Source organism: Moschus berezovskii, chromosome 5, assembly GCF_049115385.1.
Source record: "Moschus berezovskii isolate FMDL1 chromosome 5, NW_MosBer_1.0, whole genome shotgun sequence".
Classification (NCBI taxonomy): Eukaryota; Metazoa; Chordata; class Mammalia; order Artiodactyla; family Moschidae; genus Moschus; species Moschus berezovskii.
The window spans coordinates 101,148,954-101,175,277 of NC_142464.1; the positions used below are offsets into that span (position 1 = coordinate 101,148,954).

Genomic DNA, 26,324 nt, shown 5'->3' on the forward strand with positions numbered 1-26,324 from the left:
CAAACCCGTAGCCTCTACATTGGAAGTAGAGTCTTAACCACCAGATCACCAGGGAAGTCCTATGTAACTATCTCTATATTGGCCAATGTACAAACTTTTTGGGCCTCCATTTCTTCATGAGGAAATTCAGTTCAGTTCAGTTTAGTCGCTCAGTCATGTCCGACTCTTTGCGACCCCATGAATCACAGCACACCAGGCCTCCCTGTCCATCACCAACTCCCGGAGTTCACTCAAACTCATCTAGAACAGATTATTCTGAAGTTCTTTCCAGTGCTCACATTCTGACTGTAAATTGGTGTTTCTTCTCATGATCTCAGTAGTAATAATGATATTGATTGCATGCTCTGTGCCAGTCATGGAGCCAAATACTTCACAACTATGAATATATTTATTTCTCCCAACAGATTTCTATGAGGTAGGAGCTGCTGCTGCTGCTGCTAAGTCACTCCAGTCGTGTCCGACTCTGTGCGACCCCTTAGACGGCAGCCCACCAGGCTCCCCCATCTCTGGGATTCTCCAGGCAAGAACACCGGAGTGGGTTGCCATTTCCTTCTCCAGGAGGTAGGAGCTAGTAATATCCTTATTTTATAGTGGAGGGCTTCAAGATCCAAATAATGTAATTTCCTACTATTTTGTCACCAGTAAGTGGCAGAGCCAGGCTTCAGACCCTGAAAGTTTGGGTAGAGCCAGCATCGTTCAGCCCCTGCTCTCTTCTTACTGTTTCCTTTCAAAGACCCCGATCCCTGATCTGCTCTCTCACCTTAGCCCCACACCCCCCTGCCTCCTCGGGACCTTTACTCCTTCTGTTGCCCTCTCCCTTGTATCTTCATGCTCTTCCTCTCTTCATCCCCAAGGGCTGCTTTCCTTCCTAAAACAAAACAAGACACGCGCACCTTGCTCTGAACCGCTCACCTTTGGTCACCGTCTTAGCTCACCCTCATCATTCCAACAGATGTCCCCTCCTCCCAGAGGGCTTTTCTGAGCATGTGGATAAATCAGCTTCCACTTCCAGGCACTTCTGTTTGGGGAAAGTGAAATTTGAGATGCCCATTAGACATTTAAGTAGAGATGGCAAGTGGGCAATTGGATATACAGTTCTGGCACTTAACTTGCACAGCACCTAACACTCTGTTATTAACAATAACTTCTGTATTTGTTCATTTTCATGTGGTCCCCTCAACAAGAACACGGGTTCTGTGAGAGCTAGGCCTGTGTTCACCACTGACAAAGAATTAGTTGTGGAGAGGACTCAGAATAGCAAGATCTGTTCATTTCCTGGGGCTGCTAGAATGCATCGTCACAAACTGGGGTGTGGGTGTCATGAAATAACAGATTTATTCTGTCACAGCTCAGGGACTGAGACATTGGAAATCAAGGTGTTGGCAGGGCCACCCTCCCTCTGGAGACTCTAGGAGAGAATCCTCCTTTCCCGCTTCCAGCTCCTGGTTGTTGTCGCTGTTCAATCGCTCATTTGTATCAGACTCTGAGACCCCATGTACTCCAGCATGCCAGGCTTCCCCGTCCTTCACCATCTCCAAAAGTTTGCTCAAACTCATGTCCATTGAATTGATGATGCCACCCAATCATCTCATCTTCTGTCACTCCTTTCTCCCCCTGCCCTCAATCTTTCCCAGCATCAAGGTCTTTTCTAATGAGTCAGCTCTTCATATTAGGTGGCCAAAGTATTGGAGCTTCATCTTCAACATCAGTCCTTCCAATGAATATTCAGGGTTGATTTCCTTTAGGATTGACTGGTTTGATCTCCTTGCTGTTCAAGGGACTCTCAAGAGTCTTCTCCAGCACCGCAATTGGTAACTGCCTGCATTCCTTGGGCCTGTGGCCACCTCCCTCCCATCTCTGGTTCCATCTTCACCTGGTGTTTCTTCTCTGTGCCTCTCCTCTTCCATCTCTTACAAGGTTTGGATTTAGGATTCAGGGCCCACTCAGATAATCCAGGATGATCTGATCATAAGAACCTGAATTTACTTATATTTGCAAATCCTTACCTTTTTACAAATAAAGTGACATTCACAGGCTGCAGAGATTTGGACATATATTTTGGATTTTGACATTTTAATTTCTTTTGAATATAAGTCACTTTTTGCAAGCTAGGAGGCAGATCAAGCTAAGGCAGTCCAGTCCTCTAGAGATCCAGGCCAATTCTTAAAATCTTCAGCAGAATGACATTAATACAAGGTGCTAACAATAGGGTTATAAACTCTATAAATAATAACCATTCGTTTACATTTTTTCCTTAGGAAACAGCCAAAAGTCTAGTCCATAAAGGTATGATATAAAAACATCTTGATCTACACAGGACAGAATGATCCAAATTATATGCTGGCCAACCTATCAGTGAGCCAGATCACAGCTGGCCAAGGATTGGTGTACAGAGAAAAGTGTTTACATTTTGAAAATTTGCTTTGAGGTTTAAAAAATTCCTGCTGCTGCTGCTAAGTCGCTTCAGTCATGTCTGACCCTGTGCGACCCCATAGACAGCAGCCCACCAGGCTTGACATATATTTTGGGTAGCCACTATTCAACCCACTATACAAGGAAACAGGAGGATGTTCAGGAAGGTCTTTGCTTATCCTGGCTAGCTTAAATTCCCCTCAAGATTCGGCTCAGTGGTTGCCCAGTCAAGAGGGCCACACCACCAGCCCTAGTATATGCCTCTCCTATAATAATAATAGTTTTGCATATTCAGCACCATTTTAAGGGCTTTATGCGTATAAACTCACTTAACTCTTGCCACAACCCTATGAGATCATCCCTATTCCTATCCTGATTTTACTGAAAGCTAATGGTCTGTTTTGGACTTCCCTGGTCTGGCTCAGATGGTTAAGAATCTGCCTGCAGTGTGGGGGTCCTGGGTTCAGTCCCTGGATTGGGAAGATCCCCTGGAGAAGAGAATGGCAATCCTCTCCAGTTGCCATTCTTGCCTGGAGAATTACATGCCCAGCAGAGCCTGGCAGGCTATAGTCCATGGGGTTATAAAGAGTTGGACACAGCTGAGCAACTAAGTGCCTAATGGTCTGCTTTAGTGTCTCTCTTCCCCAGTAGACCCCTGCCTCCTGCCAAGGCACCAACCAAGACTTATTATCTCTCTGTCCCTAGCATATACCATGGTATATCCAGGCTCTCTATGAAGCCTGGTGGGTTGAATAAATGACTGAGCAAGAGATAGGCTGGTACTAGACTGGGCAGGGTTCTGACTATCAGACTGAGACATTTGGATTTGGGAAATTCCCTGGCCCTTCAGTGGTTAGGACTCGACACTTTCACTGCTGTAGCCTAGGTTCAGTCCCTGGTCAGGCAATTAAAGATCCCACAAAGCATGCAGTAGGGTCAAAAAAAAGGACATTTGGATTTCATCTTTTAGATCACAGGTAGCCAACAATTTTAAAGCTAAGAAGTGATAGAATGGATCCCTCTTTCAAATATATCTTCCTCTTGGGAGAAATCTTATCAAATGTTATTTTAATTATCACCTCCAAATCACCAACTCGCCCAGGCTTTCCTCCTGAACTCTAGTCTCACACTGCCTGCTTCTTGCTGGGTCTCTCCAGGCTCTAACTCAGCATGTCCAGACCAGCCTTCATCATCCTTCCCCCAAACTCACTCCTCCTGTGTTATTGAGCTCACAAACATCCAAACAAGACAATTTGAATTAATCCCAAACACTTTCCTCACCCCCTGACTCCCCTCCAATTAGTCATCAAGTGCTGTCAACCCCATCTCCTGGACTTTGTCTCATATCCATTCCCTTGGCCTCCCCCATAGTTCAGGTTCTTGTATCTTTCACCTGGACCATTGCATTAGCCTCCTTACCAGTCTCCTGTCCTCTACTCTTCCCTCTCCAACTCCAGCCCATTCTCCACTCTGCTGCTCACTTTATAAGCCTAAAAACCAGATCTGATCATTCACTTTCTTGCTAAAACAATAAATAAACAAAGCTCCAAAACAACTCTGCAGTGGTTCTTAATTGCTTATAAGATCAAGATCTTTGAGACCTGACTACAAAGATCTACTTTTTTTTCCTTTTGCTTTCACTCAACACATGTGTTTTCAGTGTCTCCTGTGTTTCTGGTACTGTGCTCATTGCATTCATGTACTGGTGAGGGAGATGCCCCACAAGCTACAGATGGACACAGCTATTTTCACTTGGGTGACCTCATGTCATGGGCAGTAAGGGAAGTACCCTAAGGAATATTCTACAACTGGAAGAGGCTTAGAGTGGCATCCTTGCTGTTTGCTTTCAGGTTATATTGTCACTTTATTGCTATTTACATGCTGTAGAGTAGCTTTACAGATGATATTTATCTAGTTTCAAATTAATCTTAACCAAGAAGGAAAATAATTTTAAATAATTCTCACTGGGCCTTCTCTGGTGGTCCAGTGGCTAAGACACAACAATCCCAATGCAGGGGGCCTGGATATGATCTCTGGTTGGGAAACTAGATCCTGCTTACCTCAACTAAAGATCCTGCAAGCTGCAACTAAGATCCAGTGCAGCCAAATAAATAAAAATAATAGTAATTCTCACAAAGAAACCATGAATTAAAGACAATACTAAACTTTAAGCCAAGAAAATAATACAGTCAGCCCAAGGGACTGGGGCTACATCTAATGTGAGCCTTCAGCAATGTTAGACTTAAGACAATAAACTCCTAACCACATATGACAAAAATTGGCCCTCAAAATTTAAATTATGGTAAAGAACCTTTGCAATAGAGATTTACAGTCTCCATCTTTAATGACAGGCTCCTGCTTAAGCATATCTTGGGGTTTGAAGTTTTAGTTGATAATACCATATGATTAGCCATATCTTTTTGTGTGTGTGGGTGTGCAAAGTATAAATAGAATCTGATGTGACTCTAATTTTTGTGTTTATGGAAGGGATGGCTCATAAAAATTCCCAAGTAGAGTATCATGCTTTTATTAGTTCTTACAACCTTTCCTAGTATATCTCTCTCCTGGAAAAAATAAAGCACCCAGACAAGTACAAATAAATTGCTCAGTTTCTTATTGTTAAACATTGCAAAGTTAAAAAACAGATTAATGAGCTTTTAGTTCTCACTCTTTTTAAACTACTTAGTTTTACCATGTTCATGACTGTGTGGGTGCTCAGTCATGTCCGACTGTTTGCAACCCCATGGACTGCAGCCCGCCAGGCTTCTCTGTCCATGGAATTTTCCTGGCAACAATAATGGAGTGAGTTGCCAGTGCCTACTCCAGGAGATCTTCCTGACCCAGGGATCAAATGCTTGTCTCTTGCGTCTCCTGCATTGGCAGGCAGATTCTTTACCACTGAGCCACCTGAGAAGCCCATATTCATAATTAGCAGGCTTTATCTGGTATACCAGGCTTTACCTATTGGAGAAGGAAATGGCAACCCACTCCAGTGTTCTTGCCTGGAGAATCCCAGGGATGGGGGAGCCTGGTGGGCTTCCGTCTATGGGGTCACACAGAGTCGGACACGACTGAAGTGACTTAGCAGTTAGCAATTATAATTGCTTATTTTTTCCTTAAAAGCTCTATTTATATTTGTTTTCACATGTTCCCTGCTGGCTCAGATGGTAAAGAGTCTGCCTGCAATGCGGGAGACTTGGGTTCAATCCCTGGGTGGGAAGATTCTCTGGAGAAGGAAATGGCAACCTATTCTAGTACTCTTGCCTGGAAAATCCCATGGATGGAGGAGCCTGGCAGACTATAGTCCATGGGGTCTCAAAGAGTTGTACACGACTGAGTGACTTCACTTTCTTTCTTTTCTTTACAGTGTCATTAATATAGTAGTATACATGCATATAACTATAAATAAATAAATTGCCCTGAGTTACTTGTCACTCCCTAATCCTGTTCCATTTTTCCTACGGCTTTGTGCTTTTTTTGTTTTTAAACTTTTTTTTCTCAGTGTGTTTTCTCTCTTCTCCATTTGGCAGAGTTCTAAGGATTATTCAAGCCTTCCCCAATATTGAAAGGCACAAATAATCACTTTTCCCTCTCTCCTTTTAGAGCATACCTTCAAGGTCCATCTCACTTGGTTCCACTTGTCTTGTTATTGTCTCCCCTAGTGGATTGTGAGTTTCTAGAAGGTAAGGATCATTCCCACTTATCATTTTATCCCCAGTGCCCCACAGCTGCAAGTAGGGGGTGTTGCAAGTGTTAACTGAATTTAATCCTTTCACAAAATTCCGTGTCCTAAATTTCAAACTGATCTGATATAGAAATAGATGAGACAATTATGAGATATAAAGAAATAGAGGGCTACAAATTTCAAGCAAGAGGCTTAATTTCGCATACAGCATTTTATAAGAATGATTCTCAAGGTATGGTATGTAGGTCCTCTTGACAGACTGTAAATTTAACAAATGCACAATCTTCATTCATTATACGTGAGGGATGTGTAATTCCACAGATTTTTGTTTTTGCATACAACCGAGGGCTGCTTAGTAATCTACTAAATGACTTATAAAAATTTGATATTTATAAACTGCAATTGCCACATATTGAAAGAGTGCTAAAGATTCTAATTTAGCATTCTACTCAAAAGTCTGGCAGTCACAAAAATGCTTGGCAAATGCACACTTGCAGATAGTTGGATTTCCCCCCAAATTCAAAAGGCTTATTTCTTATCATGCATGGTCACTGTTATATTGAGATAGCTGAGGTTCTGATTATAGTTTCTCCTGCTTATTAATTGTATATTGTTGTTATTTGCATTTTCTCATCATCAGTGTATTCTGGGAGTCGTTCATTTGTTGGTTTCTCAGTGAGAGATAGTTTCAGACATGTGCTCTGGAGGTTGCGTCTTGCATGTAAAATCTATGATGAACTTGAGCAAGTTTTTAATTTTTCTGAGCCTCAGTTTTTCCATCTCAAAATGTGGCTTTTAGGTTGAAGTACTTATCTCATTGGTTTGACATGAGAAGACATTGAATTAATGCATGTAAAGTGTTTTCAAAGAATGGTACTTGGTACACAGAGAAAGTGCCTGGCATGTAGAACACGGTTATATTAGATAAGCTTTAGTTCAGCTAAGAATGACAGAAAACAGTGACTTATTAAGATGGAAGTATATTTCTTCCCACGTAACCACACTCAGCCCAGAGTGTGTATGACAATCTCTGATCATCCTTTTCTTCTCATCTTGTTCCACCATTTCTTAAAATGGGATTTCCATTCCACAGTCTGATGGCTGTTCCAGTACCAGCCATCATATCTGCATCCCAGCTTCCAGGAAGGAAGAATGGCAATGAGAGGGCACACGTTTCTGTAAGGACTCTTCTCGGCTGCCACACACATCACTTGCATTTCCATGTCATTGACCAGAACTTGATCACATGGCCACATCTAGTTACAAAGGCAGGCTGGCAAATAAAAATCTGAGTAGGCATGTTCCCAACTAAGAAAATGACGAGTTTGTTGTTACAGAACTGAGTTGATCAACTGAGACATTATTGGCCTTTGGGCAAGACAACTCTTTATTGAGTGAGGCTGTTTTGTATGTTTCAGGGGATTTATGCTTCCAGGCCCCAGATGCCACCTAAATCTCAGAGGTGTCCTCCCAGTCATTGTATCAACCCAATGCTCCCACGCAGTGACAGTTCCCCTTGGGGGGGGGTAGCACTATTTTTATATCTTAGGTTTCTATGCAGGCATTTTAAAAAAATATATGTATTTACTTATTTGTCTGTGCTGGGTCTCAATTGCAGCATGTGGGATCTAGTTCCCTGACCAGGGATCGAATGTGGGTCCCCTGCATTGGGAGCACAGAGTCTTAGTCACCGGACCACTAGGGAAGTCTCTATGCAGGCCTTCTGTATAGCAGTATATCCCTTTCCAGGGAAACACTCCTTCCCTTGGCCATAAGCTGGATAACCATGTTTTTACATGACCCTTTTCTAACAACAGAGATGAGAAAACAGGTCAGCATCTGACCCAGGCCAGGCCAAATAAAATCTCTTCCCAGGTTTTAAAAAATTGGACCTAGAGCAAGAGTTTTAATTTCTTCATGGGTGGGGGGAGATACAAGATCTAGTGTTCTTCATACACCATTGGTGTATGAATGTAAAATGGTGCTCCTGTTACAATCTTGTAACTCTTCAAAAGACTAAATATAGAAATACCATATGACACAGCAACTTTATTCCTGGGTATACATCCGAGAGAAATGAAAACACATTTCTCATAAAAGCTTGTATGTGAAAGTTCATAGCAGCATATTCACAGTAGCCAAAAAGTAGAAACAGCCTATGTCCATCAACTGATGGATGGATAAATAAAATGTGGTATATCTATACAATGGAATATTATTCAGCAATAAAAAGGAATGGATTACTGATAATGTGCTACAGCATGGATGAAACTTGAGAGTATTGTGCTAGGTGAAAGAAGCCAATCACAGCCACAAATTGCATGGTTCCATTTATATGTCATGGGCAGTATGGGCAGATCCATAGAGACAGAAAGTTGGTTACTGGTGGCTGGGGGGAGCAGAGAATGAGAAGTGACTGCTAATGGTATGGGGAGATTGAGAACAACCACATGACCAATGATTTAATCAATAATGCCTCTGTAATAAAACCTTGATAGAAACTCTAAGGAGGTTCAGAGAGTTTCCTGATTGGTGAGTATATCAATGTACCAGGAGGCTGGCACAAGCTTCCCAGGCTTCCTTCATTCTAGACCTTACCTTATGTGTCTCTCCGATTTGGTTATTTCTGAGTTGTATCCTATATAATAAAATAATAATTCTAAGTATAGTGCTTTCCTAAGTTCATTGGAAGGACTGATGCTAAAGCTGAAACTCCAATACTTTGGCCACCTCATGCGACGAGTTGACTCATTGGAAAAGACTCTGATGCTGGGAGGGATTGGGGGCAGGGGGAGAAGGGGACAACAGAATGAGATGGCTGGATGGCATCACCGACTCTGTGGACATGAGTTTGTGTGAACTCCGGGAGTTGGTGATGGACAGGGAGGCCTGGCGGGCTGTGATTGATGGGGTCGCAGAGAGTCGGACACGACTGAGCGACTGAACTGAACTGAACTGAACTGAAGTGCTATGAGTCATTTGATCCAATTGTCAAACTTGCCGAGGGGTCATCCATCAGTTCAGTTCAGTTCAGTCGTGCCTGATTCTTTGCGACCCCGTGAATCGCAGCACGCCAGGCCTCCCTGTCCATCACCAACTCCCGGAGTTCACTCAAACTCATGTCCATCAAGTCGGTGATGCCATCCAGCCATCTCATGTTCTGTCGTCCCCTTCTTCTCCTGCCCCCAATCCCTCCCATCATAGAAGCCCCCAAATTAGTAGTTAGGCTGGCCCATAAGAATTGCAGATGACCCCCTGAATTTATAGCTGGAGTCTGAAGTGGGGGCAATCGTTGATTAAGGACTGAGCCCTTAATCTTTAGTGTCTGTGTAGTGTCAGATTCGGAGAAGGCAATGGCAAGCCACTCCAGTACTCTTGCCTAGAAAATCCCATGGATGGAGGAGCCTGGTAGGCTGCAGTCCATGGGGTCGCTAAGGGTGGGACACGACTGAGCGACTTCACTTTCACTTTTCACTTTCACACATTGGAGAAGGAAATGGCAACCCACTCCAGTGTTCTTGCCTGGAGAATCCCAGGGATGGGGGAGCCTGGTGGGCTTCTGTCTATGGGGTCACACAGAGTCGGACACAACTGAAGTGACTTAGCAGCAGCAGCAGCAGTGTCAGATTTGAATGGGATTGTTGGACACCCATTTGGTGTTGAAGATTTGCTGGAGAGCTCTGGGGAAGGTAGCATTTGTTGAATGGGACATTATCTATGAAGTCTGAGAACACTTCAGAACAGTACTTAGTACAGAATCTTGACTACAGATAGAAAGTAGCAACTGTGTTACTTTGAGGCGCTTCTCAAAGTGAGAGATAAAAGTGTTAACATTTTTAAAGCTGAATTGTACTTTATAATACAAATGTTTACTAAGGGTACTTTTCTAAAGACATTTTCTCTTCTCATCCTTTTCATAGATAATGAAGCCTGTCTATCCAAAATGACTTAGGGAAAGGTCTGTCTGAAGGTGAAAAGATGAAATTACAGGCTCTCTTTTAGCTATATGATTATGTATTACATATTTCCATCAGGGGAAAAGTCTTCCTGGATCTTGAAACAAAGAAGCTGCTGCTATCCAAATATGTATGAATGTAACATATTATATTTCTTTAAATATTTTTACTACATTGATTCTTTTGAAAAAGCTCTGCACCGTCCTCTCCTCTTGGGTCTTCTTTTTTTTTTTCCCTCTTCTCCTACATGGGAAGAAGGACATTCCTGGAAATTCACATATAAGATGGCAGAAATACTCAAGACTATACAGGGACATCCCGGATGATCCTAGTGGTTAAGAATCCACCTGCCAATGCAGGAGACATAAGACATATGGGTTCAATTTCTGGGTTGGGAAGATCCCCTGGAGGAGGAAATGGCAACCCACTCCAGTATTCTTGCCTGGAGAATCCCATGGACAGGAGAGCCTGGTGGGCTACAGTCCATAGGTTCACAAAGATTTAGACACCACTGAAGCGACTGAGCACCCATGCATACAGGGACAGGAAAAAGTCCACTATGAAAAAATTATATCACTCCAATAAGATAAGAATGAAGGATGTTACTTCCTGCTCTTTGTGGCACTGGGTCAGGGAAAAGAAGGAGGAAGCCTCAAAGCAATTCATGTTGCAGAGCATATACTAAATACTTATTAAATGAATAAAAATAATATGAGGATTTTTAAAAACTGCAAAAATAATAAAGAAAATAACTAGTCAGTGTGTGGATTCCTTATGCAGAATCGTATTGTTAGTGTGACTTCATGTTAAATCAGAATCTCCACATATGGCATTAATTTTCAAGCTAAAATTTTAAGAAAAGATTTGTTTCCCCTAGATACAAGCAATGAGTCTAATTTTAGTGTAATTTTAAATAAGAATTACTGTGCTTCCTTTTAAAAAATAATTAATTTTTGGCTGCACCGGGTCTTCAGTGCTGCCCGCAGGCTTTCTCTAGCTGTGGTGAGCAGGGGCTACTCTCTGGTTGCAGTACGCAGGTTTCTCATTGCGGTGGCTTTTTTTGTTGTGGAGCATCAGCTCTAGGGCACGCGGGCTCAGTAGTTGTGGCACACGGGCTTAGTTGCTCTGTGGCATGCAGAATCTTCCCACACCAGGGACTGAACTCCCTGCATTGGCAGATGGATTCTTAACCACTGGACCACCAGGGAAGTCCCACTGTGCTTCTTTTAGTTAGTTCATCAAATGATAAAAATGGTGTAATGACATGTTTTCCCCCATTTTAAATGACTGCCATTACAGTCTTATGATAGGTCTTTACAGATTGCTTTTGCACTAGAGAAAACATCTTAGATTACTTTCCTTATATTTTAAAACTACAGAAGTCCCTGTTCATAGCACCCGAGGAAATGGTGAATGTGAATAAAATTATGCAGGTGATTTTTAGTTTGCTAAATGAATAACACTTTAGTTCATACAAAGTGGTTCCTAGAGACTATAGTAAGTAGTTCATTCATTTTTAATTGCTAATTTAATTTCAGCTATAACACTTTTACTTGGGAAATGAATTCCTGGGAGAAAGTATGAGGCAGCAAGAAGAGGAATAATCAAATGTGGGATAATCTTTAAGATTCCATTAGACACAGGGCTCTTGATACTACTTAGAAGAAATGAGACCATTCTGTAATTTTAACTTTCAAATGTATATTAGATTTGAAATAAAAGTAGATATGTATCTTTTAATTTTCTCAATGAGTTAAATATATTTACAGAGCAGGGCTGTGCATTGTTGTGGAAGGAGCAGTGTAGTCTGCAGGGTTGATCCTACTCTGAAACCATTCAGCTCTACAATCTCAGACTTAGAGGCTGACAAGCCTTCCTGACTCCTGAGTTCTCATCCTAAGGAATGGACTCAAAAATGTCTAATGTATCTCTTAGCTCCAAATTTCTGGGATTAACCCCAAAATCTCCAGAGTGTACCTACAACGTTAATGTGATTTAGAAAGAGCAACAAGTATGGGATTGTAGTCACACTAAATGGATCCCCACTTCTGCCGCTCACTTACAATGTAACTTTGGGCAGGTAATCTTCCTGAATTCATTTATTTAACTTTAAAACCAGGTTAGAGACTTCCCTGGCAGTTCACTGGTTAAGACTCCACCTTTCAATGCGGGGGATAAGAGTTCGATCCCTGGTCAGGGAACTAAGGTCTCACATGCCAAGGGAAGTAGCCAAAAACTTAAAAACAAAAACATAACATAAAACCAGGTTAGTAATACTACAGCAGACACTGTTGATGCCATGCTCCAGAGCCCCTCAGCCCAGTGCAGCTGCAGCGGCAGTGCTCACACCCAGTCAGCTGCCCACTTCTGCCTGCCTTTATTTCCTTCCCTGCCCCTAGGCTCCCTCTGGAGCACAGGGACTTGCAAAGCCCAGAAGCACCAGGGATATTTCTATACCACTCCTGAAATGTAGAGTTATTACAAAGCACTGGAGGAAGTTAGAGAGAGGTGGCGAAAGATAAGGGGTTTCCTCAAGTCCCTACAGTATTCATCAACATCACTACTTGCAATATATTCTAAGGAAATAACTCAATGAGTAGTGAAAGATCTATGTGCTAGATTATTGACCACAGGCTTATTTATACCTGAAATATAGGTATAATCTAGATATCAATGGGTAGTTGTGCTCATCAAAAATGTAATGAAAGCTTATATGCATTAATATGGAAAGATGTTCAGATATACTTTTAAGTGAAAAGGTGACTATAAAACAAAACACCACTTACGTTTTTAGAAATATATATTTATCTATATAAAATGGCAACCCACTCCAGTATTCTTGCCTGGAGAATTCCATGGACAGAGGAGCCTGGCAGGCTACAGTTCATGGGATCGCAAGAGTCGGACACAGCATAGCATTATGTTTATCTATATATGTAAATATGTGTAGAGAAAAATTTAGAAGTGAATATACAGAAATACTGACAATGGCTATCTGAATGGTAGGATTGTGAGTGATCCTTGTTTTTGTATTTTTCAGAAATTTCCAATTTTTTTGCAGAGGTCATAGTACACATATAATCAGAAATAATCAAGGGGCTATTAAGAAATCAATGTTCTTGAATCTTCAACAATATAAAAATATTAAGTAGAAAACAAAGGATAAAGTACTATTTTTAGCATCACCTTAATTATATAAAGTTATTCACTGTTTTAATGCAACTAGAGATTATCATACTAAGTAAGTCAGAAAGAGAAAGACAAATATATATCACTTATACGTGGAATCTAAAATATGGCACAAGTGAACCTATTTGCAAAACAGAAACAGACTCTTAGACATAGAGAATAGACTGGGATGTACTGGGAGTTTGGTGTTCACAGACACAAACTCTTTCATATAGAAGGATAAACAACAATGTCCTAGTGTATAGCATAAGGAACTATATTCCATATCCTGTGATAAACCATAATGGAAAAGAGTACAAAAAAATAATGTCATATATGTATAACTGAGTCGCTTTGCTGTACAGCAAAGACTGGCACAGCATTGTAAATCAACTGTACTTCAATTTTTAAAAAATTCACTGTTTTAGGAGAAAACATAACACCGTATTAATGTACTTTTCTCTGAGACGTTAATTATTAAAGATTCTTATCAATAAATTGCATGTACACACATATGTAATTTATCTAAACAAAAATTAAAAGTAAAAAAAATGTTTTCAATTGAAACACAAATATAAACTGTGTCATTGCATAGGACCAAAGAAAAATTTATTACATATTTAAATTCAATCCCATTCTGGTTAATCTGTTTCATCTGAAAGGGAAGGCTGATGATAAGAAGGATCAGAGAAAGATAGAGGTGATCAGACTCAGTTTTGAATTAACCCTAAAAAGAATTGATGGACTTGGCTTCTTTTTCCTCCTCAGTCCTCTCCATGAGGGTCAGTCTGATTCATGTCCAAATCACTCTTCCAGTTCCCTTAATAATAATAACAATTATTAATATAATTTGCTACTGAAACTAGAATATCAATTGGGCATGCATAATAGCCATGCCAAAACTTTGTAATAACGGTGTTAATCCTTTTACTTTTAAAAGTTACTTTATTGGATGTATATGTAAGTAACTGTTCACTTAAGGCCTATCATATGTATAACCTTATAAGAAAACTGAAAAATTACAAAATAATTAAACACTAATTTAATGGTGACAAAGCAATGTGAAGTCATTCTGGGGTAGTATGTCAGGGGCAGGATGACATAGAAACCAGTGCTTGGGCTTGAAAGTCAGCTGCATTGACTTCACATCAGCGTCTACCAAATTCTTATGAAATGTGTGACTTTGACATATCTATAGACCCTACAAGCATCAGTTTTCTCATCTGTGAAATGGAGACAATTACAGCTACATTAGCCACCAAGATAGTCCCTACAATTCTTGCCTCTTGGTAACCCCTGTGTTACCTCCTATATTGAATAGAAATAACTTGATAACAAATGGGATGTTGCAGAGTGTGTGTGTGACTTTCCTAACTGTCTACCTCATAACTTCCACTTGACTCATTTCTCTGTTGTGGATTACTTATTTGGGGAAAGTCAGCTACCATGTTACAAGGATATTCAATCAGCCCTATGGTGACATCTACATGGGAAAGAACCGCATCATTTCACCAACAACGAGTGCCAGCTTGCCAGGCATCTGAGTGAGCCGCCTTGGGAGCAGCCTTTTTGCCCTTGCCAAGGCTTCAGATGACTGCAGCCCTAACCAACACCATGACTGTAATGTCATAAGAGACCCTGAGGCAGAACCCCCCAAATATGCTGCTTCTGACTTCCTGACCTGCAGAGACTGTGAGATAATCAGTGTTTGTTGTTTTAAGTCACTACATTTTGGGTAATTTTTTATGCAGCAATAGCTAACCAATACTCTATGTCATGATATATTAGTGTCTTTTTGTTTCTTTTACTTTCTGCTTCACCATCAGACAGCTGACAGGGCAGGGTCTGGGGACCAGCATCTTTGGAAAGGAGAAGGGATGCTGTGAGCTATGGATACATGTGCCAATTTGTATATTAGTGGGGATAGGGCACTCCTGGTCTTCCCTTGTAGCTCAGCTGGTAAAGAATCTGCCTGCAATGTGGGAGACCTGGGTTCTGGTTGGGAAGATCCTCTGGAGAAGGGAATCACTACCCACTCCAGTATTCTGGCCTGGAGAATTCCATGGACTGTATGGTCCATAGGGTCTAAGAGTCAGACATAATTGAGTGACTTTCACTTTCACTTTTTCAGGGCACTCCTGTTGGGAAGATTTGGTTTTCTCTGTCAGTAAAAAGCCAATGGAGGAGGAGAAAGCAATGGCATCCCACTCCGGTCCTCTTGCCTGGAAAATCCCATGGACCGAGGATCCTGGTAGGCTGCAGTCCATGGGGTCACTAAGAGTCGGACACAACTGAGTGACTTCACTTTCCCTTTTCACTTTCATGCATTGGAGAAGGAAATGGTAGCCCACTCCAGTGTTCTTGCCTGGAGAATCCCAGGGACGGGGGAGCCTGGTGGGCTGCTGTCTATGGGGCACACAGAGTCGGACACGACTGAAGTGACCTAGCAGCAGCAGCAGAAAGCATGGAATAGCAGATAGAGGGAATGACAGGCACTAGAAAATTTAAAAAAAAATAGGAGTAGACAGCATGAATGTGCATTGATCTGGTCTTTTGCCATCAATTCTGTGATCTAGGGGTAGAAATGATGAAAATAGCCAGCAACTGAGGAAAGCCTAAGGGAAAGTTGATCAATGGCCAAGCTTATTCAGGGCATTGGCATGGGAGTCTGATGAGCCTAGTAATGTGTGTAACTTATGTGTAATTTCTTCTACGTGAACACTGTGTTTAGTGATTTATACTGTAAAATTGCCAATATTTGACCATCTTGACCTACAAAAATGTCAGTTTCATATAGTCCAACCTGTATTAACTCTGTGAAGTGTAAATCCATATCTTCCTTATAGAGGAGTTGGGACTGTTGACCTCATTGAGGAGAAAGAAGCAAATCTCTTAAAGAGATTTTAAGATTAAAGGGCACTTGAATACTCTATTTCTCAATGCCTGGAACACAGTAAATTCTTACAATCTTTTAAAATAGATGTACATGCACATGATTTAAAAAGAAAAAGATTGAAAATATATAGAAGGGAAACAGTCTCCATCTCCATTAATTGTTTTTAGCTACAAGTAGCAGAAACTTGACACTTGACCAAAACTGGCTTAAATGATAGGGAAATGTATTAGTTCATTTATCAAAGAAATGCGAGATAGGGTTCAAGAGTTAGTTGAGTTAGCAGCTTAACAGTATCATCAAGGACCAGATTTTTCCTGTCTTTCTACTTTGCTCTCTAGTTCATGGGCTTCAGCCTGAGCATAGTTGTAAAATGAAAACAGTTGGCTTCATTCTCCCTTGTTTGTGTCCGGCAGAGAGAATAGCTGATGAAAAGCGAAAGCGATTGTCGCTCAGTCATGTCCAATTCTTTGCAACCCATGGACTGTAGCTTGCCAGGCTCCTCTGTCTGTGGAATTCTCCAGGTAAGAATACTGGATTAGGTTGCCATTCCCTTCTCCAGGGGATCTTCCTGACCCAGGAATCGAACCTGGGTCTCCTGCATTAGCAGGCAGATCCTTTGCTGTCTGAACCACCAGGCAAGCATCGTGTTACTCTGTCCTAAGAGTGAAAAAGCATAATTCCAGAAGCTGGCAGCAATAGTATTCTCTCATTTCACCAGACAAAATTGGGTCACATATAACAGGTTACTGTCAAGAAAATGGAACCATATTTATATCAATCAGAGACATCCCTGGAGAAAAAGTCAGTTTTCCAAATGCATTTGGGTAAAATGGATATGATTGAGGCACCCACAATATTTATTAACTTGGCCCACACCTGCCCCATATGCCCTTTCACAGAAGCAAACATTATTAGCAATTTCCTGTGCATCCTTCCTTCTGAAGATATTCTATGTACATTTGCTTTAGGAGCCTTTCTTTTTCTATCTTCCTTTTAACAAAAATGATATACTACACACATGTCTTATAGTGAATAATTTCTTCTTCCCTTAACACATGACTGACAAACATTTAATTAACAGATAGTAAGAATATTTTGTAAGTCAGATTTTAATCATAATTATCCACTTTGCTGTTGTGATGACTTGGGCTTCTCCGATGGCTCAGCGGGAAAAGAATGTGTCTGCAATGCAGGAGACCCACGGGGCACAGGTTCAGTGGTTCAGTCCCTGGGTCGGGAAGACCCCCTGGAGAAGGAAAATGGCAAATATCTCAAGTGTTCTTGCCCGCAAAATTCCATGGACAGAGAAACCTGGCAGGCTACAGGGCAAAGTGTCACAAAGAGCGGGACACAACCGGGTGATGAGTAAACACGTTGTGACGACTAAATGAAATATGCATGCAAAATACCTTGCCTGATGTCTAACAGAGTAGATATTCAATAAGTCTAAATAGACAAAAGAGACCTACTCTTATAGTTTTTGACATAACAATAGCTACCTTGGTTCAGTAATTTTAAAAATAAATTTTATTATGTATAATTGATAGACAATAATACATGTCCATCTTAAGTATAGAGATCAGTGAACTGTGACAAATTAATTCACTCATGTAATCACCACCACAATCATAATAAAGAACACTTTGGGGATGTCCCTGGTGGTTTAGTGGTTAAGAATCCATCTGCCAATACAGGGGACATGGGTTTGATCCTTGGCTTGGGAAGATCCCACATGCCACAGAGCAACTAAGCCCGTGGGCTGCAGCTATTGAGCCCATGCTCTAGAACAAGAGAAGCCATGACGAGAAGTCTGAGCCAAGAGTAGCCCCTTCTAGTGACAACTCTTGCAATGAAGACCCAGCGCAGCCAAAAGTAAATTAATTTAAAAAAAAGATCCATCAGTTTGGCTCTAAGAAAATAATTTAAAACATATTTTATCACTTCAAAAATTCCTTTTGTGCCCTTTCGAGTTAATTCACCCTACCTGAGACCCCAGGCCACCACTATTTTGCTTTCTATAAGTACGTTTTCAGTTTTTAGAATTTTCTATAAATGGAATCATATTGTATGCACTTTTCTGTGTCTGGCTTGTTTCATTCAGCATAATGCTTTCGAGACCTATCCACATTTTGCATTATCTGTGGATTATTTTATTTTACTGTGACTGTGCTAAGTCGCTTCAGTCGTGTCTGACTCTTTGGGACCCTATGGACTGTTGCCTGCCAGGCTCCTCTGTCCCTGGGATTCTCCAGGCAAAAATACTGGAGCAAGTTGCCATGCCCTCTTCCAGGGGATCTTCTGACCCAGGGATCGAACCCATGTCTCCTGCGGCTCCCACATTATAGGTGGATTCTTTACCACGGAGCCGAAGGAGAAGCCCCTATTTTATTGTTGAGTAATATCCAATTGTACAGATAGCCCACAATTTATTTACCGATTAAACTGTTGAGGGACTCTTGGATTGTTTCCATTTCAGGGCTACTATGAATAAAGCTGCTATGAATATTCTTTTGTGGGTACAAGTTCTTGTCTCTCTTGTAAATACCTCTGAATGGAATTATTGAATCATATGACTTATTATTTAATGTTTATAAGAAACTGCCAAGTTGTTTCCCAAAGTAGTTGTATATTTTACATTCTCATTAACAATACATCAGAGTTCGTTACTCCACATCCTCCCTAACAATTGGTATTGCCAATTTTTTCTAACTTTCATCATTCTAGGATGTGGTAAATAATTGTGGTTTAATTTGAATTTCCCTAAAGAATAGTGATGTTGAGTATCATTTCAATGTGCATTTGGCCAAACATATTTTATGATGTCATGTGGCTGAACTACACTGACTCTATTCTGTAAACTCTAGTCAACTGCTTCTTAGGAGTACAGTCCTACCATCTCCCCTTCCCACATGACTGAACTTTCAGTTCAGTTCAGTTGCTCAGTCGTGTCCGACTCTTTGTGACCCCATGAACCGCAGCACACCAGACCTCCGTGTCCATCACCAACTCCCGGAGTCCACCCAAAACCATGTCCATTGAGTCGGTGATGCCATCCAACCATCTCACCTCTGTCATCCCCTTCTCCTCCTGCCCTCAATCTTTCCCAGCATCAGGGTCTTTTCAAATGAGTCAGCTCTTCACATGAGGTAGCCAAAGTATTGGCATTTAGTTTCAACATCAGTCCTTCTAATGAACACCCAGGACTGATCTCCTTTAGGATGGACTGGTTGAGCAATGCCCTCAAGCCAGATAAGTTAACAAAAGGAAATGAAAACAATCTAATAGATATTGATAGATGAGGAATCAAGATATTGATAAATGATTGAAATAGGTAGAGAAAATTTTACCTCATTCAAAAGGAAGGAGTTGACAAGAAGAGAGATGACAGTGCAGAGGAATCTCATGGGCTAGAGAATTATTCAGCTGGTAGAAATTGATGATGGTAGAATGATGATAGCAAACAGATTGAGACAAAAGGTGAAAATGCAGAAGTGATATTGCTGCTCGAATGTACAGGTATGTATGTATGAATCTGTTCTAATCCAGTGTCCATATCTAATGGTCGAAGGAACTTCAACTATGTAAACGTTTAGCCTCACAAAAAAGGAGTAATAACCGATATTACAATAAATGGCTATAGGGAGAAAGGAATTATCTGAGAATTAGAGATGCCAGGACTATGGGAACTGACCCAGCGCTGAGGCTGGCTGCTGAGGAGATTGACCAGCAGGCCACGTCATCATGCTCCAGGGGGCAGATCATTGCACAGGAGGCTCCTTAATAAGATCAGATTTTAAAAAGGAGCATGTATTAAGGAGCAGCACAAGCCTACAAGAACTGATATGTTCAGACTTAATTTTGCTTTTAAAAAGAAAGTCAAGAAGTTTTCAAAAATTGTTTCTTAAGTAATACTTGTCATAAGAGGATGAAAAGGAAGAATAAATTCACCTATTGATGCTGATGACATAATGCTATCAGATGACAGAGAAAAGTAAAAGCTGCTGTTGCTGCTGCTGCTGCTGCTAAGTCGCTTCAGTCATGTCTGACTCTGTGCGACCCCATAGATGGCAGCCCACTAGGCTCACCCATCCCTGGGATTCTCCAGGCAAGAACACTGGAGTGGGTTGCCATTTCCTTCTCCAATGTGTGAAAGTGAAAAGTGAAGTCACTCAGTCGTGCCTGACTCTTAGTGACCCCATGGACTGCAGCCCACCAGGCTCCTCTGTCCATGGGATTTTCTAGGCAAGAGTACTGGAGTGGCTTGCCATTGCCTTCTCCGAAGTAAAAGCTACCCAACTTTAATTTCGTTTCCTCTCTCAAAGAGAATAATCTTTGAATGAGAAATGTAGTATTAACATGACTAAAAGGTTACTGAAATCCAACGTGGTAAGTGAGCAACCAATTGCTTTCTGTAAGTGGGTGAAACTTTCCAGGCTTCAGTGAATTATCCATGAAAGACTTTGCGTAAGTGATTGTAGCTTAGTGTCAGTCAGCTTTGGAAAACCAGAGAAAAATGAGAAATGCCAAGGACTGAAGAAGGACAAATATTGTCCTGATTTTCAAATAGTAAAAAAGCAACAGGAACAGGGCAGAGTTTGAGTTACTGGTAAATTTAACATTGCCTAGAATGAATTTTTAACCAATTGTTTCAACAACAGGGAAAGAAATCGAGCTTATGAATGACAATATCAACTTTTTTCTTGTTTCCTTATATATCTACCAAAGTCTCTATGGGAAACAAAACATTACAGCAGATATTTCAAATAAAGAAATTAATAAACAAAAAACCTCTTAAATAAAGGGTAGAACTGTAAACACTTCCTAGTCTAGTATAATCACCAAATCAGCAGCATCAGCATCACCTGGGAGACTGGTGGAACCAAAGAGTACCAGGTCCTACACCAGACCTACTGATTTTAGAATCTGCATTTTAACAGGATCTCCAAGTGACTCATATGTACTAAAATTTGAGATGCACTGAAGTCAAACAAATAAGGGATGGCAAGGCACACACAGACTAATAAAATTAAGAAATTATTATCATCCTTAGGACTGAAGGAAAACGAAGGGAGGAATTGTGACCGGAAGCGGTGAATCTATTAAAAAAGGTGAATTGTATACTTCAAATGAGTAAATTGTATGATATGTGCATGTATGGATGTGAGTGTTGGACCATAAAAGACCTGAGCGCTGTGGTGCTGGAGAAGACTCACGAGAGTCCCTTGGACTGCAAGGAGATCAAATCAGTCAATCCTAAAGGAAATCAACCCTGAATATTCAATGGAAGGACTGATGCTGAAGCTGAAACTCCAATACTTTGGCCACCTGGTATGAAAAGCCAACTCTTTGGAAAAGACCCTGATGCTGAGAAAGATTGAAGGCAGGAGGAGAAGGGGACAACAGAGGGTGAGATGCTTGGATGGCATGACTGACTCGATGGACAAGAGTTTGAGCAAACTCTGGGAGACAGTGGAAGACAGAGGAGCCTGGTGTCCTGCAATCCAGGTGGTCACAAAGAGTCAAATGTGACTGAGCAACTGAACAACAACAAGATGGCATGTGAATTGTATTTTGATAAAACTGTTGGGAAAAAAAAAATACCTGTAAAATCTGTATTTTGAAATTAAAATATTGAAAAAAGCAAGCAGGGGGAATAAATATCATGTTCATGGATTGGAAGTTTCCATAGTGTTAAGATGTTAATTCTCCCAAGTGATTCTATAGATTTAATGCAATCCAAAATAAATCCCATCATGATTTTTTGGTATGATTTTATAAGCTTATTATAAAATGTATACAGAGGCAAACAATTTAGATTAGCCAAAATAGTTTTGAAAGAGAATAAAGTTGGAGAGTTCATATTTCCTCATTTCAAGACTTATTAGAAAGCTACAGAAACCAAGGCAGTGTGGTATTGGCAAAAGGATAGACACATTGACCAATACACAGAATAGAAATTAGTCTAGACAAGCATATATGCTTGATCAATTTTTGACTAAGGTACAAAGGCAATTCAGTGGAGAAAGGATAATCTTTCCAATATGTGAAGCTGGAAAAATTGCATATGTGAGAAAATAAACTTTCATCGATATCTCACACCATATACGAAAATTAACTCAAAACAGTACACAGACTTAAATGTAAAGACAAAAACTACAGCCTTCTAGAAAAAAACAAAGATTTGACAGATTTCTTAGACACCAAAAGCTCAATCCGTAAAAGAAAAAAAAAAATCAGTTATACTGTATCAAATAAAATTTTCTGCTCTATTAAGAAAATGAGTAATGGACAGAGGTTCATGACATTGTACAGGAGACAGGGATCAAGCCCATTCCGTGGAAAAGAAATGCAAAAAAGCAAAATGGCTATCTGAGGAGGCCTTACAAATAGCTGGGAAAAGAAGAGAAGCGAAAAGCAAAGGAGAAAAGGAAAGGTATTCCCATTTGAATGCAGAGTTCCAAAGAATAGCAAGGAGAGTAAGAAAGCCTTCCTCGGTGATCAATGCAAAGAAATAGAGGGGAAACAACAGAGTGGGAAAGACTAGAGAGCTCTTCAAGAAAATTCAGATACCAAGGGAACATTTCATGCAAAGATGGGCTCGATAAAGGACAGAAATGGTATGGACCTAACAGAAGCAGAAGATATTAAGAAGAGGTGGCAAGAATACACAGAAGAACTGTACAAAAAAGATCTTAATGACCAAGATAATCACGATGGCGTGATCACTCACCTAGAGCCAGACATCTTGGAATGTGAAATCAAGTGGGCCTTAGAAAGCATCACTACGAACAAAGCTAGTGGAGGTGATGGAATTCCAGTTGAGCTATTTCAAATCCTGAAAGATGATGCTGTGGAAGTGCTGCACTCAATATGCCAGCAAATTTGGAAAACTCAGCAGTGGCCACAGGACTGGAAAAGGTCAATCTTCATTCCAATCCCAAAGAATGCTCAAACTACCTCACAATTGCACTCATCTCACACGCTAGTAAAGTCATGCTCAAAATTCTCCAAGCCAGGCTTCAGCAATATGTGAACCGTGAACTTCCAGATGTTCAAGCAGGTTTTAGAAAAGGCAGAGGCACCAGAGATCAAATTGCCAACATCCGCTGGATCATGGAGAAAGCAAGAGAGTTCCAGAAAAACATCTATTTCTGCTTCATCGACTATGCCAAAGCCTTTGACTGTGTGGATCACAATAAACTGTGGAACATTCTGAAAGAGATGGGAATATCAGACCACCAGACCTGCCTCTTGAGAAATCTGTATGCAGGTCAGGAAGCAACAGTTAGAACTGGACATGGAACAACAGACTGGTTCCAAAAAGGAAAAGGAGTGTGTCAAGGTTGCATATTGTCACCCTGCTTATTTAACTTATATACAGAGTACATCAAGAGAAACGCTGGGCTAGAAGAAGCACAAGCTGGAATCAAGATTGCCAGGAAAAATATCAATAACCTCAGATATGCAGATGACACCACCCTTATGGCACAAAGTGAGGAGGAACTAAAAAGCCTCTTGATGAAAGTGAAAGAGGAGAGTGAAAAAGTTGGCTTAAAGCTCAACATGCAGAAAACTAAGATCATGGCATCTGGTCCCATCACTTAATGGGAAAAGGATGGGGAAACAGTGGAAACAGTGTCAGACTTTATTTTTTGGGGCTCCAAAATCACTGCAGATGCTGATTGCAGTCATGAAATTAAAAGATGCTTACTCCTTGGAAGGAAAGTTATGACCAACCTAGATAGCATATTAAAAAGCAGAGATATTTGCCAACAAATGTCTGTCTAGTCAAGGCTATGGTTTTTCCTGTAGTCATGTATGGATGTGAGAGTTGGACTGTGAAGAAAGCTGATCGCCGAAGAATTGATGCTTTTGAACTGTGGTGCTGGAGAAGACTCTTGAGAGTCCCTTGGACTGCAAGGAGATCCAACCAGTCCACCCTAAAGGAGACCAGCCCTGGGTGTTCATTGGAAGGACTGATGCTGAGGCTGAAACTGCAATACTTTGGCCACCTCATGCGACGAGTTGACTCACTGGAAAAGACTCTGATGCTGGGAGGGATTGGGGGCAGGAGGAGAAGGGGATGACAGAGAATGAGATGGCTGGATGGCATCACCGACTCGATGGACATGAGTTTGAGTGAACTCCAGGAGTTGGTGATGGACAGGGAGGCCTGGCGTGCTGTGATTCATGGGGTCGCAAAGAGTCGGACACGACTGAGCAACTGAACTGAAGAAAATGAAATGACAATCCTTAGAAATATGTGTAAAACATACATCAAGCTTAATAAATAATAAAATAACCCAGTTTAATAAGAAAAACAGCAAAACCCCCCAGATAAGCAAAGAAGGTATGAAAGCAAAAGTGTTAGTCACTCGGTCCTTGTCTGACTCTTTGTGACCCCATGAACTGGAGCCCACCAGGCTCCTCTGTCCATGGAATTCTCCAGGCAAGAATACTGGAGTGGGTTGCCCTGCCCTTCTTCAGGGGATCTTCCCAACTCAGGGATTAAACCACAGTCGTCCGCGTTGTCAGCAGTTTCTTTACTGTCTGAGCCACCGGGGAAGCCCAAAGAAGGTATATGCATGGCAAATAAGCAAATGGAAAGACTATGAACACCATTAGTCACTGGAGAAATGCAAATTAAAAGATCATTGAGGTACGACTGGAAAATGACTAGAATGACTAAAAATTTAAAAACTGAATATACTTACTGCTGATACAGAACAGAACTGGAATCTTACCTGTCACCATGATACATTTTCCGTTCTGTTCCGTTGTTCAGTCGTGTCCGACTCTTTGCGACCCCGTAGACTGTAGCCTACCAGGTTTCTCCGTCCATGGGATTCTCCAGGCAAGAATACTGGAGTGGGTTACCGTTTCCTTCTCCCCATTTTAGAACATTTTTATCATTTCAAAAAAAAATCCCATACCCCTTAGTTATTACTTAGCTATTCTTTATCACTTCAGTCCTGAGTAACTGTTAATTTACGTTCTGTCTGTATTTGTGTTGTTCAATCCCTCAGTCGTGTCAGACTCATTGTGACCCCACGGACTGCAGCACACCAGGCTTCCCTGTCCTTCACTATCTCCTGGAGTTTGCTCAAACTCATGTCCACTGAGTTGATGATGCCATCCAACCATCTCATCCTCTGTCGCCCCTTCTCCTCCTGCCCTCAGTCTTTCCCAGCATCAGGAAATCTTTTCTAAATCCTTAGCATGGCAATAACGGTTTTTTGTAACCCCTAGCCTCATCTCTATTCCACTGCAATTCAACATTTATTGAATGTATCAGACTGTGTGTGTGCGGGCTTCCCAGGTGGCGCTAGCGGTAAAGAATCCACCTGCCAATGCAGGAGATATAAGAGGCGTGGTTTGGTCCCTGGGTCAGGAAGATCCCCTGGAGAAGGAATAGTCTCATCTCTATTCCAATACAACTCAATGTTTACTGAATATATCAGACTTCATGTAACACAAATAAGCAGTCTTACCTTGAGACACTCAGAGTCCAGAAAAAGATGTGTATTAGTAAGATCATCTTTCAGTTAATAACATCTTATAATAATAGCTAGGGTAACCGTAAGTCCTGGTTTTTGCCTACTGTCCTAGTGTAGTTACTAATGGTACCAATGCTGTTTTTCAGTCTCAAAAGTTTCTATAAAGTTTGAACAATAGCAAGAATACTGGAGTGGATTGCCATCCCTCCTCTAGGTAACCCTGGGTTACCCTAGAAAAACCTAGTCACTGTGAGCTTCCAAATTAGCCAGCTTGCAGTCCTACCATAGCAAGGGAGCCTAGGGGAATAAGTAACCAGACTCCTCTGCTGTATTGCTGTTGCTCCCCATTGCCCGAACTCAGCTAACTGAACCTAAGAGAAAGAAAGCCCTTTATGTTCGGGCTCTCTTGGGGGCAGGAACATGGATATCCTGCCTCAGGACTCACTGTTACTACCCTATTTTGCAATAGGAAAAAAAATGAGATGAAGAAAGGCTAACACGCTCAATGTGACAAAGCCGGTAAGTGATAATGCGGAGTGCTGTGTGCTCCCCACTCTACCAGGCTCCCTCTACATCTCCTATGTATTAACAAATGCCAAAATACCTATCCTCACCACCGCATCATTATCCCTGAAACCACTGAATCTTTGCTCATTCTCATCCCCTGTTTGGAATGTCTTCCTTGCCCTCTCCCCTCCACCTCTTTGGTG

General features: G+C 41.2%; 1 protein-coding gene across 2 annotated transcripts in view; it reads left to right on the plus strand.

The window, feature by feature from the left end:
- The first annotated feature begins 541 nt into the window (after nt 1-541).
- The window catches only part of SEPTIN11 (septin 11), a 132,557-nt gene continuing 106,774 nt past the window's right edge, over nt 542-26,324 (plus strand). Inside the window, exon 1 of one of the 2 annotated variants that reach the window (XM_055433980.2) lies at nt 542-561. The gene's annotated coding sequence lies outside the window, so the exon portion shown is untranslated. Of the gene's footprint in view, nt 562-5,808; nt 6,096-26,324 lie in introns of those variants that run through there. The other variant, XM_088836406.1, reaches the window with a different exon arrangement.